Source organism: Tyto alba, unplaced genomic scaffold, assembly GCF_018691265.1.
Source record: "Tyto alba isolate M040663 unplaced genomic scaffold, T.alba_DEE_v4.0 Super-Scaffold_20, whole genome shotgun sequence".
NCBI classification, from domain to species: domain Eukaryota; kingdom Metazoa; phylum Chordata; class Aves; order Strigiformes; family Tytonidae; genus Tyto; species Tyto alba.
The window spans coordinates 4492530-4506282 of NW_024881283.1; the positions used below are offsets into that span (position 1 = coordinate 4492530).

Below are 13753 nucleotides of genomic sequence, written 5' to 3' on the forward strand. Positions count from 1 at the left end.
CCCAGAAATGCAAACATTTTGCACAAACGGGAAAATAGCTGTGAAGTGCTTGGGCCACTTGGAATTCTGTGTGCATCCAGTAATTAGTTGACATGCCTCCACATGGCCAAGCAACCTTTTGCAACAACCAAGACCTGTCTGTGTATGTGGCTACAACCTAATTGGGGCTGGAGTATTTACAGGTGAAGTTCAACCTCCATAAGCCCCTTTGAGTAGTGTACGGGCTACTCTGGCTCTCAGGGATGGATCCAACCCATCTGTGGACAGCTGCTCCTCCCAGCGCAGCACAGGACTGGGCAGAACATTTCTAATTTAGACAAGAGTTGGCTAGTATCCTTCCAAGCTTAGTATTGACAACTTGAAAGTAAACAGTCCACAGGCAAGATCCCAGCTCTCTTAATGCAACTGTTTACTGGGGGATTTTTAGGCTGGCTAGCCTGTAAACAACATGGCCACACATCTTGTTAAGGACTTAGGGAGTTTTCACAACCAACAGGACAGCTCCCGATAAACTTACTTTGCATGAGAAGATATTTTTCTCTGATTTTTATTTTTTCTGCTTTCCTATATTTTCTCTTCTGAATTCAGGGTCACACAAGCAACTGAATGAGCATGATATGGCAATGGTCTAGGAAATGAGAATGCATATTTCTGGGAATTCAGACAATGGCACTGGAACTCAGAAAACCGAAACGCAGCCTTCATCATGGGGATTACTTGGGCTCCTAACCAAGCAGTACACACCTGACCTGCAAGCCACCACCCCCAGGGCAAAGGAAACAACTAAACACTTCTCTGCCATTGGAGCCTCCTGCTCAGATCAGATTCTGCGAGAGGAAGATGGGGAAAATTCACACAGGTTTATATCTGTAGTAGGGATGCTGGCTGACAGGTTTTCATTGTGTGTGCACGTGCATGGATGTCTTATTTCAGAGATTTGCCTGCTCTGCCTTGGGATGCAGTGAAGATCTTTCACATTTTTCAATCTGAAAAATTACATCAGGAGGAAGACCCTCTCACTTGGCTTGAATTTATTTGATGTTTAAAGTGTTCTGCTACAATGAGGGAAGCTCAGATGAGATCCAATTTTCTCCATCTGGGTGAGCATCCTAATAACCAGGCAGGTTTGATGTGGATCATAACCCTCTCCACAGCAGGAACTAGATCCATCTTACGTAAACAATTAGTTATTAATTTGAGAAAAAAATCGACTGGGGTTTTCAAAGTATCAGAACAACCAGCAAAATCAAGGATGTTCTATACCAGGACCAGCCAAGCCTGACTCTTCAGGGACCTTCCCAGGAACCTCTGTCATGGGTTTCTTTCCAGATCTGAGAAAATCACAGTCAGAACAGGGCTATTCCTGCACAAAGTTTCTGTTTGTGTGAATCACAATTTTCCTGCTCTCCGGTGCTCGGGAGAGCACAGCCGCATTTATCCTCTGTGCCTGCAAACACACCGAGTGTCCGTGCTTGGGGACAGGCAAGGCACACTGATCCTCACCCTCATTGCACACTGTGTCCTGTCCTACATTCTCACACTATAAAACTGCAAACTTTCAAAACTGTGATTACTTTTTAAAGAATTTTTGGTTTACAAGTACTTTAGGTTCATTCTCCAGTCTAGCATTGTGTCAAGTGTATCAAATTAGCCAGCAGATTACGTTTGGTTATTTTACTGAGCAGAGAAAGAGAAATTAAATACTTGGTAGTCCTCTCTGCCTCTAGATTGCTTCTTCTGCCACATGAAGTAAGAAGGACAAATCTTGATGCTTTGTTTCAGTTTAGACTTTTTTTTTTTTGTGAAGTGGAAAGAGAGAAAAACATTTTCTGCATCTGAGCTCCCGTGCCCTAGGCAAAACCAGAGCCAGTCCTGCCCCACACAGCAACTGGGTGATGCTTCAACAATTTGCTATTACACCAGCTTTTGTGAACTTAGGGCTCGTGTATCCATGAACATCCTGCTCATTTAGGAGGATGAAGCTTTTAAAACTCACCTGCTCACCTTTGTTAAGTTTCCCATTATAACTCCCCCAAACAGCATTACGCAACCTGAAAAAGCTGCTGCAGTCCCCTTCTGCAGCTGCTTAGAGACCCCAACCAAGGAAAAATTCACAAAGCCTAAATGTAAAATCAATGCTTCAAACTCAGGGGGTCTGGAGAAGAAACACCAAGAGGCAGCACTGCCTGAAAAAGCATGTTTGAGCTGTCAAGCGCATATGGTGGCCAAATAAAAGGGTATATTTCTATGAGCACATTTCTGAAGCGCTTGATGATTTATTTCTAGATGCAGAGAGACAGGACAGGCACACAGTGAATTTCAAGGCAGAAAAGGGCTGTTGTAAATCAGGTTGTCATTTTTCCTATATTCTAAAAAGAATCCCAGAGAGGTTAATTTAAACAGCGAGGTATGTTTCCCACTCTCTCAATTTTCCTCTCTCCCTCATGGCTATGTGACAGAAGTTATGTTATTGCTTATCTCCAAGGCAGGAGAATAGAAAAGGACTTCTGCTGGACATCAGCCAGTGCTCAATGCTGAATATCAGCAGAAGGTGGAAAAAATCTTTGAGCTTTAGGTGATGTCCAGATGTTTTTGCATCTGCTTTGGCATCTTTGATTGGCTTTGGTATCTGATACGATGTGTGCATTCAGGAAAGCAATCCAGACATGCCATGCTCCAAGCTGCTTAGCCTTGCAGTTGCTAACCTTGACTAGAGTCCATGTAGCGCCTAAAATTCCCTGGGTGCTTGCATTCAGGCACCCACACATCCTCAGAAACGCCCCAAGCTTTGGAGCTGGACACTTTGCTCGTATCTAATCTACGTCTCGATCCAAAGGGAAGGCATCTGCCTGAACACCACGCACCAGGCATGGGCAGCCCCTAAATTCAGCACGAAGCACAAAAGCTGCTCGCTGATAGATATCTGAGAGGTGCTGCATGAGAACTGCTGACGGACAGTCACCTCCTGCCCAGAATAAGTTTTGTGATGTTATCTTGGGCTGGAAGTTTGCCATTCCCCTTAGACCCCTGGTCCTGCTCCCCTCACCTTCCACGAGGAAAGGTGAGAGACATCCCCTTTTGGTGGAGACTGCCGTGCAAGGCTGTGCCAGAACATGGCCGTGATGGTCTTGGCTGCTTCTGTGGGCTGTATTAGGTTATGCAATCAAAATCTCACCTGCACACCCACCAAGGAGAACAGAGTCCATGGCAGGCAGGGCAACCAAATAACACCCTGCCCAGGCCTTATCCCAGGAGCCATCGGCTCCTCCCAGGCCCATCTCCACAAGGCCAGAGGAGCACAGAGCACAATGGCAGGTGGGGACCCAAATTATGGGCTCAGAGGAAGGGACACCCTGCCCAGAGCTGTCCCAGGAGAGCTACAGCCCCAGGGTACAGTTGTGAAACCCACTGAAATGAGTCAACTGGAGCTCCTTTGGGACTGAGGGGGTGTGGGACGCATAGGATGCAGGGGAAGGGCATTTGGGGATTGCACAAGACTTACAATAGGATGTTTAGGGAAGGAACCGGAGTTGGGGAAGGGAGGGATCAAGTTGGTTTTGGGAGGACCATATGTGGTAAAATAGAGGGATAAGGAGATAAAAAGGGCCATCCCTGTGTAAACAGTGGTGGTCAGTATGCTTGTCCAGCCACGCCCTGTGCACGATGAGTGCAGTCTTTCCTATTTTCTATTAAACATTATTTCTAACTATTTTCCTGGGTGAGGGACTCTGTTCTGCGTGCCTGCGTGTATGGGATCTGGGTGTAGCAGCTGGACTGGGACCAGGGGTCAGTGTGTGATCACTAGCAAACACCAAGCCGTTCCAGTTGGCAAGTATGTGAAGGTCCTGGGAGCCAGTGGGGTACATGTGTCTCTCTATAGGGGAGACCTCAGTAAAAACTGGCTACCAGAGGGACTGGGGTCTCCTGGCCAACTGCCAGAGAGGGAGAGGTGTGTAGATGCCGGTGTGTGAGTGGGTCAGTAGCAGCTGAGGCTGCAATGCTGCACAGGACCACGGTCAAATGCAACCTAAGCATTGGGGTTTCTTTGGTAGAGTGTGCTTTTACAACGGCAAATCTGTTTTGGTACCTCTGTGTCACCCATTACAACCAACAGCTCTAAGAGAGTGACATAAAAATTACTTCCTTGGTTATCCATCCAGGAGACCCGAAACTGTAACCTCCTTCAGAAAGCTGTATTCTGCCACCAGCTCAGAAGTGTTAAGCTTTGTTCTCTGACTCTGCTTAGATGTTTGAAAGACTATCTTGGAAATTTTTCTTTTATATATATTATTTTACAGCTTCAATACAGCAGAGAAAGCTCCTAAAATTTTCCTTCACGGGCTTAAATCTAAGTAATTACAGGCTACAGTCACACAGTATATGCTGGCCAGTAGAGCTCTCTTCACTGCCAGAAAAGCAGGTCAATTATAAGCAATGAACCCACATTACCAGGAAAGAAAGCTGGTTTGAATTCTGGTCAATTAGTGCTAGAACTGTCTTGGAAGGGAAAGGTAAATTGAGCTAACAGAGCTATGCAGCAAGACCTACATATCTCAGAAACGAGCAGACAGCAGAGGTTTAATTTCAGAGATGGCAGAAATTAATGATGTTTTGGCATAAAATCAACTTCAAACCTGCAGAGTAAAGTTAGTGAGGTTCCCATCCTGTCTCTTCTCACCTCCTACTTAGGGTCTCAATTAAAAAAACATGCCCACTTAGGGAGGGTGCTGAAACACATAATTAACTTTAAGGATGTTCTTACATACTTTCCCAGACCAAGGCTCACGACAAAGTGTAAAGAGCTGCAGTGTGTAAAGGCTTGCTGGACTCCTGCCATTCTCATGACTGCCACAGCCAGGGAGGAAGAGGAGGAGGAGCAAGCATGAAGCGGGCTTCTTCGGGTGCTCCTTGCAGAGGGCTGGCTGTCAAAGAGCCCAGAGACCTGGGACCAGTAGCTTGAGTCCAGGGGTTTGTGGGAATCCTCCACACACCACCACAACCACCACCACCCCCCGTTTTAAGTGTGGATTACAGGAAATAACACAAGCTTCAAGGAAAAAGTTAAAAAGATATCATCAGCTTGAAAACTTTCTTTCCTACAGATGGCAAATCTGCACATCACCTCCCGGACGCCACGTTGGTAGAAAGGGAGAGACGGGCATCTCCCAGGTCTCTGTTCACTACCACTCGTGCAGGGCACACAAAGGTGAATTGCCCTTTCAGGGTTTATCATCCATGGTGGCAGCAAACAGTGGGATGCAGCAGTACAGCCAAGCCCAGGGGGATGACAGAGAGGGGAAACTGAGTAGTTCCCAGGACATGGAGGGAAAGAAGCAGATGGGAAACCGAGACTTTACTGCCTCAGATTGCCTCCTGCAAGCCAGGAAGGGGCTGTAGCTCCAGCATTCCTCATGCCCCGACCCATGTCACAGCAAGAGCATGAGAAGCAGACACATGGAACCTGGCTCTCGAGAGGCTGCGCACCAGTGGCAGGGTCACTGGACTGTTATTTTTAATCCCTGACTTGCCCCTGTGTGCCCAGGTATAAGGGGAACATCCTTCATAAGCACATTCACACAGTATGGTTGAGGTGATAAGGGACTTCTGGTGACCATCTGGGCCACCTAGGGCCACCTAGAGCGGGTTGCCCAGGACTGTTACCTGACACTGAAGTGTCCAGGGTTTCCTTGCCCCGGAGTTTGCTGGTACTGAGCAAGTCTGAGCATCACAAAGCACCTGGCATGGACATGGAGAATCTAGTCCTAGGCATCCATCTCAGCACTGGGATATGCATCACACTGTGCTCACCGTGTGAGTGACACCGAGCCCTCGCAAACCTTCATCCTTCCACTGCTGGAGCCAGAAGAGGGTGGCGTAGGCCAGACCAAGGAAAGCTTGAGATCAGAGGCAAGAAGCAAATGTTGGGTCCACCATATCCCAAGGCTGTCCTACAAGCCAACAACTGGGAAGGTGCTGCGGCAGCTCTAGGTCCCAGCAAGTGCCCGCAGGCAGAGACGCAGGCAGCACGGCCAGGCTCTGCCCACAGCATCACCACATCACACCTCTGCCTCCCCTCAAAACAAAGCTCCTCTCCTGACGCAGCGCAGGACAGGACCCAGTCATGCACATCCTCATCAAGCATGAAACATTAATGCCCACCAGATCATGAACTGGCATGACAGAAACCATCAACAGGTCACTGCACATCACCTCACAGATTTACAGTGGCATAAAGCTGATTAAGAAAGAAAGGAATCAAGGAGTAAGGCTCTGCCTGGACACAAAGTGCAGGTACAGGACACCCAGTTGATCAGACAAGGTTCATCTCATTTTCCTTCTCCATGGATTTTGCTTGGGTCAACCCCAGCACAAAGTGGGGATTGTGAAAGCCCAGGAATACTCTGAGGTTGCTGGCAGCCAGTTTTATTGGCCTGCTCACTCCTCCAGCTTTTCTTAAAAAGCTCAGAAGCAAAACAACTGCAGCTCAGACATGGAGTGATCCACCGAGCCCCATGTTCAGCTGTTTACAGGCAAATCGCTACAAAAACACCCCATGTTGCTGGAAGACTCAACACCATTTTTTTTTTTTTATTTTTTTTTTTCTCTGCTAAATGGTACGGTGACCTTAAATGGCACCAGTGCTCTCAGAAGTGCCTCAGCTGACCTGTTGCTTATCTGAGCAGCTCCCTAATCTCCTGGTCGGAGCTGCAGGACCTGCCCGTGGACCTCGCAGCTCTGCAGACATCTCCCCTGGTCATAGGCGCCAGAGCTTCAAAGGCAGGTGCAAATCAGAACATAATAGTGAGCATGAAAGGGAAAAAAAAAAAACCAACTTTCTTTCTAGGCAGGCAGTGTTTGATTTGCACATGTATCTCTTAGGCAGCCTTGCTTTTTTATACCTCTCACAGAACGGATCTATGTCTAGTTTTATTAATAATAGACGTGTCTGTCTCTTTTTTAAATGTTATTAAGATCCACTCAAAGATTTTCCTTGGCAATGAATTCCAGGACTTTATTATGCACTGCATTAACAGGCTTAGTGTTTTTAAATGTAAAATCTAATCTAGTTAGAGGCCACGTGCTCTTGCATTTTCATAGCAGGTTAAATCACAAGACTAGTGTACTCCGCATATCTTTACAGTATGTTCATTATATTGATCAAATTTCTGTGTATTGGATACATTGCCACTGTGATGCATCCTCAAAGTGAGTCACCCTTTCTAAATGTTGCACTGATTTACAGAAATCCTTCACATGCACCTCAATTAATGCCAGCAAAACTGAAAACTGCCTGTTGTTCCGCACTCATCTCAGTAACACTCCCCGCGTGGTTTGGGGAAAAAATGAGTTTATGCAGTGCCATTCTTCAGACCAATACTTCACACTGGCTGTCGTGCTACCACAACCAGCAGATGACAAAATGCTATTGCTTCCAGATCACTGTAGGATAAGCCATGCTGTCATACCAGCACTGCCCATGTCTAATAGCTTTCAGACCAGTTTTACCGTAGTATGAGCTAGGTTAATACACGTGCAGTCAGTTTTACACTGGGACAGTTGTACACAGGGAGCGGTTTCATTGCAGCCTCTCTCCTGTGCTGTAACAACCAAATTTTCTCATCAGCTTCCTCACCATCACAATATGACAACCGGGTCTAATACTGATGAAGATTACGTATGTGCACAGATTTCAGATTCACTCTTCTAAATTCTACTCACTGACTTTACCTGTACCTAACCAGGTCCATACTAGCCTCCTGTTTTTAAGATTTACACTCTAGAGACTGTATTATTTTTTTTTCTGTACCTAGAACAAATAAGAAAATGAATCTATCCACCTCACTGCTGGAAGATGCTGTTTACTTACCCACTTAATTTTGCTTCTGTGGTATAATAAGAATAAGAGAAGAAATAAAGAACAACCGGGAAAAAAATAGGGCATTTTGTGTATTTGTGTCCACATGTAATTGAGCTGGTAAACATTGCTCTTAAAACTCGGGTATTTTTTTTAGTTTAAAAATTACTTAATCTTCCAGGATTAAATGCATAACTATGGTCACATGGTATTAAAGCCAATCCAAAACATTAAAAAATGCTACCTCCTTATTTATGAGAAGATGTATTTTCTTCATATGAAAAACAAGATTTGAGACTAAGCAAATAATATTATAATTGCTTCTATGGCTTCAGAATAGAGCATAAATCTGAAATTTTACTCAAGATGACAACACAGACTTGAGATATATCTTGTTAAAAGTAAAAGGCTTCAACAGCCGAGAACGCCCATGTTACGAACGTTAACAGCCCCGTATCATTTTCCACTGTGTGATACCTGTGTTAGTTTAACGCACACACCTGATGCATCATATAGAGGCAAATCCATCATCTGTACGCTTCTCTTAACATCAGTGTTGTTCACATTGACTGAAGATAACCCATTACTCACAGATAATTTTAAAAGCTGTGGTGCTTCATTTCTTCAAGACTCAAATATTGAAATGCATTTGAAAACTGTGTGCCAAACCTGGGCCTCCATTAGGCCAAACTGTCCCATTCCCCTGTCAATCCTCTTTGAAAGCCCATGGGTTAGCAATGTATATATGTAAAGATACCTTTTCCTCTGAATCTGACAGTGTATAGACATTCCTCTGCATATTTTTAGTTGCTGCATTTCTAAATTTTTCAAAGAATAATGGAGTCCTTGAGCAAGCGCAAATTGTTCTGGTATAAAATCCATGTATAGACAGAGAATTGTCTTGTTAAAATGCACATGGAAACATTCTGCAGAGCATCTTTGAAAAAAATCCAAGAGAGAAACAATATATCACAAAGTACAATGTATTCACGAGCATGCTATGGATAAAGTGCAATTGCTGTGCTGTTGTTATTTTTTCAAATACATGCGAGTGTATTTAAATGATTATGGATGAAAGACAATAAAATATGAAGAATGACATTTGAAAAAGAAGCTTGCCCTTCTCTGTTGGAGTTGTTTGTGGCTTCTTTGCATAGGAATGCTTTTGTTCTTTTTGGATATATACCTTATGGAACATAACACTTTCCTGAGAAATAAACGTTTCAACCTGAATCTTCTAAATACCTTTCCTTTGAAAACTGGAACATATAAATACCCCTAGTAAAATCTGAAGGACTTTCGGATGAACAAGATAGGGTAAAAGTTTCACTACGGAGTCACAAACGTACAACTAAACCTGTGGGCTTGTTCTCTTCTGTGATGAATCTTTGCAGGAAAACGGAGCTGATCTTTGCTAGATTAGACTCAGAGGCACTTCACTGGCTGAGAGCCAAAAATACCGTGATTAAAAATGCTAATGTGTATTTTGGGATTACTCTGTTTAACTGCTAAGACAAGTTGCCATTATAATGCCACTGGTTTAGTGTTGTAGTCAGGATCCGGTCAAATAAAAGAAGACCCTTTCCATACGTAAATGCTGGAATTTGGGATCTCAGAGATGCCCAACATGAAGTCCAGGCAGTACATGCAGCCAGAAAGATCTCACACACAATTTTGAAGAACATAATCCTTTGGAATCTTTCTGAATTAATACTCATTTTATCTTGAAAGCCCCTGGGGCAACTTTGTACAGCAGCTTCCCAAGCAACTCCGTGTAGTATAGAGGAGCATCTTGGGAAAGATTCTAAAAATAGTCCCGCTGGTTACCACAGCAAAGTAACCAAACATGCATGGAAATATTTTAGTGAAAACAGAACCTGGATTTCACTTTTTTTCTACCCCATCTCCCAAGACTATAACTTGCTATGGTATGTCACAGGTATATGTAATTAAAATTCAGTATCTTTTCTGTGCACTGAGCTCCATCCATCTCTTACACCCACTTTGAATCTCATTTGCTCGCAGCTGCCTGGTGTTTCAATTCAGTCAAACAGGACTTTTCGTAACTCTGAAAAAAAAAAAAAAACATCAACAACTTTCTAATTTTGGATCTGCGAACAAACCTTGGAGCCCGGGCACTCTCCAGGAGACTGAGACAACTGACATTAATAGCTGCACTCTACTTTTTACAAACCTCCTCAGCCCTGGGATCTTGGTAAGCTTTGCAAATACCAAATAAGCATCTGGATTCCCCCATGAAAAAGGCATTACATATTACCAGAGCAAGATTAGTCACCAGTGAGCAATTGCTGAGGGGTGGCAGAAGAATGATGTGTGGCTGGACTAAGCTTTCAACTCCTTAATATCGGCAAGAGAACTTCAGCATCTTTGCTTGTTGTTCAGCTACAGCTCAAAAACAAAAGACGTGTATTTTGTAGCAATTTCTCCTTCTCCAGAGGTGAACACTGCTCATCTCTGCCATTCAGGCAGAGATGTCTCTTTTGCATCTTGACCAGGAAACTTTGCAGTATTGGGGGACAAGCAGCCACAATGACCCAACTCCAGAAGCCATGGCCCAAAAGCACATACACTTATTTTGGATACACTATCCTCTTCAGCTCATGCCAAGCAAAAGCCATCAAAATCAAGATGACTCCAGGTGAGCAGTGATTCATTTTTTGCAGCTCCTGAAGCCAACAAGATAATGATCAGGACTGGAGATAGACGGGAGGCACAGCCTTCTTCAGACAGAACTCGTGCAGAGGTGAAGGTCAGAGCTGCAACCGTCAAGACCCTGGACCACTACCCACCTCACTGCTGGAAGATGCTCTATCCCCACCTACTTACTTTCATTGCAGCAGTCTGCCAACAGTCACCCAGTGAGAACTGAATGATGATCACTAACACCAGTGCCCTACAGACTCTAAGTGGCAGGAGCTGCCAACCTGCTCTTAAAAACGTGTGTTCTGGGCAAAACTGTGTAGGAAGGTGCATGGGAGGAACTCACCAGAATTAAGCTCAAAACAACACTCGCAAGGCTACAAAATTTAACCCCAGTTAACTGTTACAACAAAATTTTCAATGCTTACTTACTTAGTCTTCACCTAGAATTAACGTCAGTCCAGTAAAAACACAGCCTTATCCTGGTAAGAAATCATCCACACATTTTAATGTGCCACCTGCATATACTGCGCAAATCTACAAGGCCCTAAATATAAACAGACAGCCCTTTCCTGGCTGTTAAAATGAACACTACCTCAGCTTGTTCCCCAAGCAAGCCAAAATTATAGCTGCTTAGAGATCAGAAACATTTTAGGGCAGGACACTTTCTGCTCCCCCCATTTTACCCCCCCTTTTTACAGTGTTTGTAGTTTTATGAATAAGGCATTCATTGTGCCCAAACCCCAAAGATACCCACCTTGGAGGGAGAGCTAAAATTAGTGTTAAGCATATTCTTGAAACTGTCAGAAGAAAAGACAGCTCGTGTGGGATGCTAGAGATTTGGCAGGCAAAACATCCCTGAAAAGGCTGGGTCCTGTGCTGCACCTCTTGTTGGAGAGCCGACGGTTGTGCATACACCCCACATACACCCTTGTTTACCTGTCCAAAAAACTTAGTTATTCCTGGAAAAGTTGTGCCAGCACATACATGCTGACCAGGCAGCTTCTGGGAGCAGGGAAAGCACCAAGATGCAACTATGTGAGCAAGGAGTGTCTTGAATTTCCGTTCCAGAAGACCCCGAAATCAATTTAAAGGCAGTAAATATGGAGCTGACATCCCTTATTATGAAACAATAGGCTGGTTTGGATGGAGCATGAGATGTTTATCAGCACGATAGCAGGAAAAAAGCAAAAGATACCTCCTCGTCACTCCGAAGCATATCAGGGAGTGCAGGGCCAGAGGTGCCCGGCTTATGGCCTGCTGCAGGAGAGAGGGACGGGTCAGTCACCTTGCATGTAAAAATCCAGAGCAGCTGGGTAAGGAAAGCAAAGCCTCCCTGATCACCCTGGCTGGACTGAAACCAGGTATATATGTGTGTATAAATATGTACACATATATAAATATATGTACATATGTATATATCTGTATACAACCTGAGCACCTCAGTACCCTGACAGCGAAGGGCATGACGGCAGCTGCACTGGAAGGCAGCACGTGTGGCACATGCCCCTCCTTTCCCTTTACAACCTTTGCTTACATTTCATCTAGTCTACTCTGATTCCAAAGTTTAATAAAATTTAATCCCAGCATGTCTTGAATTAATTAATTAGATCTCATTCCAAGCCACTGTGCCAATTTCTGCAATTACACTGTTACTCACAGAAGAGTGAGAGACCGGCTGCATCCATCCCCCGAGCAGGAGCAGCCACAGACCAGCCAGGGGTTTGTGAGACGAGTCACTGCACAGCAAAGGGGTTGATTTCAAAGCACTTTGATTTTTCTCCTCCATTATTTCCCCGCTAGAAAAACTCCTGCAGGTATGAACTGTCACATCATGAGGTCAGCCCCCTCTCCACTCACAGCCCTCGGCAGCAGAGCAGAAGTCCCATAACTGCAAATTCAGTCTTTATTCATCAAAATTGATGAGTTGGGACTGATGGGCTACCTGGTATTATCCAGTCCATGTGCTCCAACTACCGCTCTTTTGCTCCTTCCTTACACTTCTGAGCTTGCTTCCCTCTTCAAATCATCCTCAGTAAAGGATTTTTTTATTCCCTGATACAAACAAACCGCAAAACTATTTTTTTCACCAGGAACAAGCTGTGGGAATTCAGGAGAAATGGGGATACTCTGACAGGACTGCAGCATTATTCCCTGTACTGATCTTCCCTGATAGATGATTTCCAACAAACATGACATCCCACTGGACGCTCCACTGAGAATTCTCAAAGTGCAACAGCTGCCCAGTCCTCCCAACATTTTTAGCTCTCTGCTCATCATTTTCCCTGCCACAGCTCAGAGGAGAGCGATCTCAGGTGCTCAGTGGCCACCGGGATGAGCACAGCACAAATGAACAGACACGGACCCCAAACCAGGAGATATTGCCCACTGCATCGTTGTCTGTTTTGCACCATTTCCATTCAGCGTAATTAATTCTGATCTCAGAAGAGTCTCATCAGTTTTTTCTGCTGCCAGTGTGCTGGGCAGGGACCCTGATGAAGTGCAGTTGTTTACAAACACGTTAAAGCGTATTTAAACGCCATTGTTTCTCACTCCAGCTGCCCAAGTACTTTTTACTCAGCTCCTGGACTCATACCAAAAATAAAAATGACAGATTGCCAAAAAGGACAGAAATGGAGGGGTGGATGGAGGGAGGGAGGGATGCAAAGTGGCTAGACAGCACAGCAGATGAATATATTATCCCGCTGCCTCTGGGAACGGAGGTCAGAAGCCGGACCAGGCTGAAGAAACACATTGCAAGAAACACTTGCGAAATTAAAGGTCAGCAAGATAATGAGCTATAACTGCAGCCGACCAAGAAGTATTTGCTGATGGAGCCTGCTCTGAGCTTTCGCTGGAGTGTGGCTGCCTGCTGCTCCCCGGGTGCGAAATCTGTCCCCTTCAATTAGCGCTCGCCGATGAGACAAAAGGCCTGGCCGTGGCGCAGCGGGGCAGCGGCTGCTGCTCTCCGGGAAGCTGGGCTCTTCCCCCGGCCGCTCTCACGTTATTGCCAGGCCAACAGCTTCTCCCCGAGAAACGGCTGTGGCTTCTGCAGGGACAGCACCGCCGCCCCCCCCACCCTGGCCCTGGCCCCAGCAGCTTTCCTGCTCTTTCGCTCGCGCAGGGAACACCGGCTGTGCTGCCCAGCCTGTGGCACCACGTTTTAACTCTGAAAATAACCCATGGCTGTGGATCTGCAACACGCCCCCCGGCTCTGTGAGCCTGGCTGAGACAGCA

At 45.3% G+C, this 13753-nt stretch overlaps 1 protein-coding gene across 7 annotated transcripts in view; it reads right to left on the reverse strand.

The window, feature by feature from the left end:
• HIVEP3 (HIVEP zinc finger 3) overlaps positions 1–13753 on the reverse strand; it is a 272629-nt gene that overhangs the window by 129715 nt on the left and 129161 nt on the right. The gene's annotated exons all lie outside the window — the stretch shown is intronic.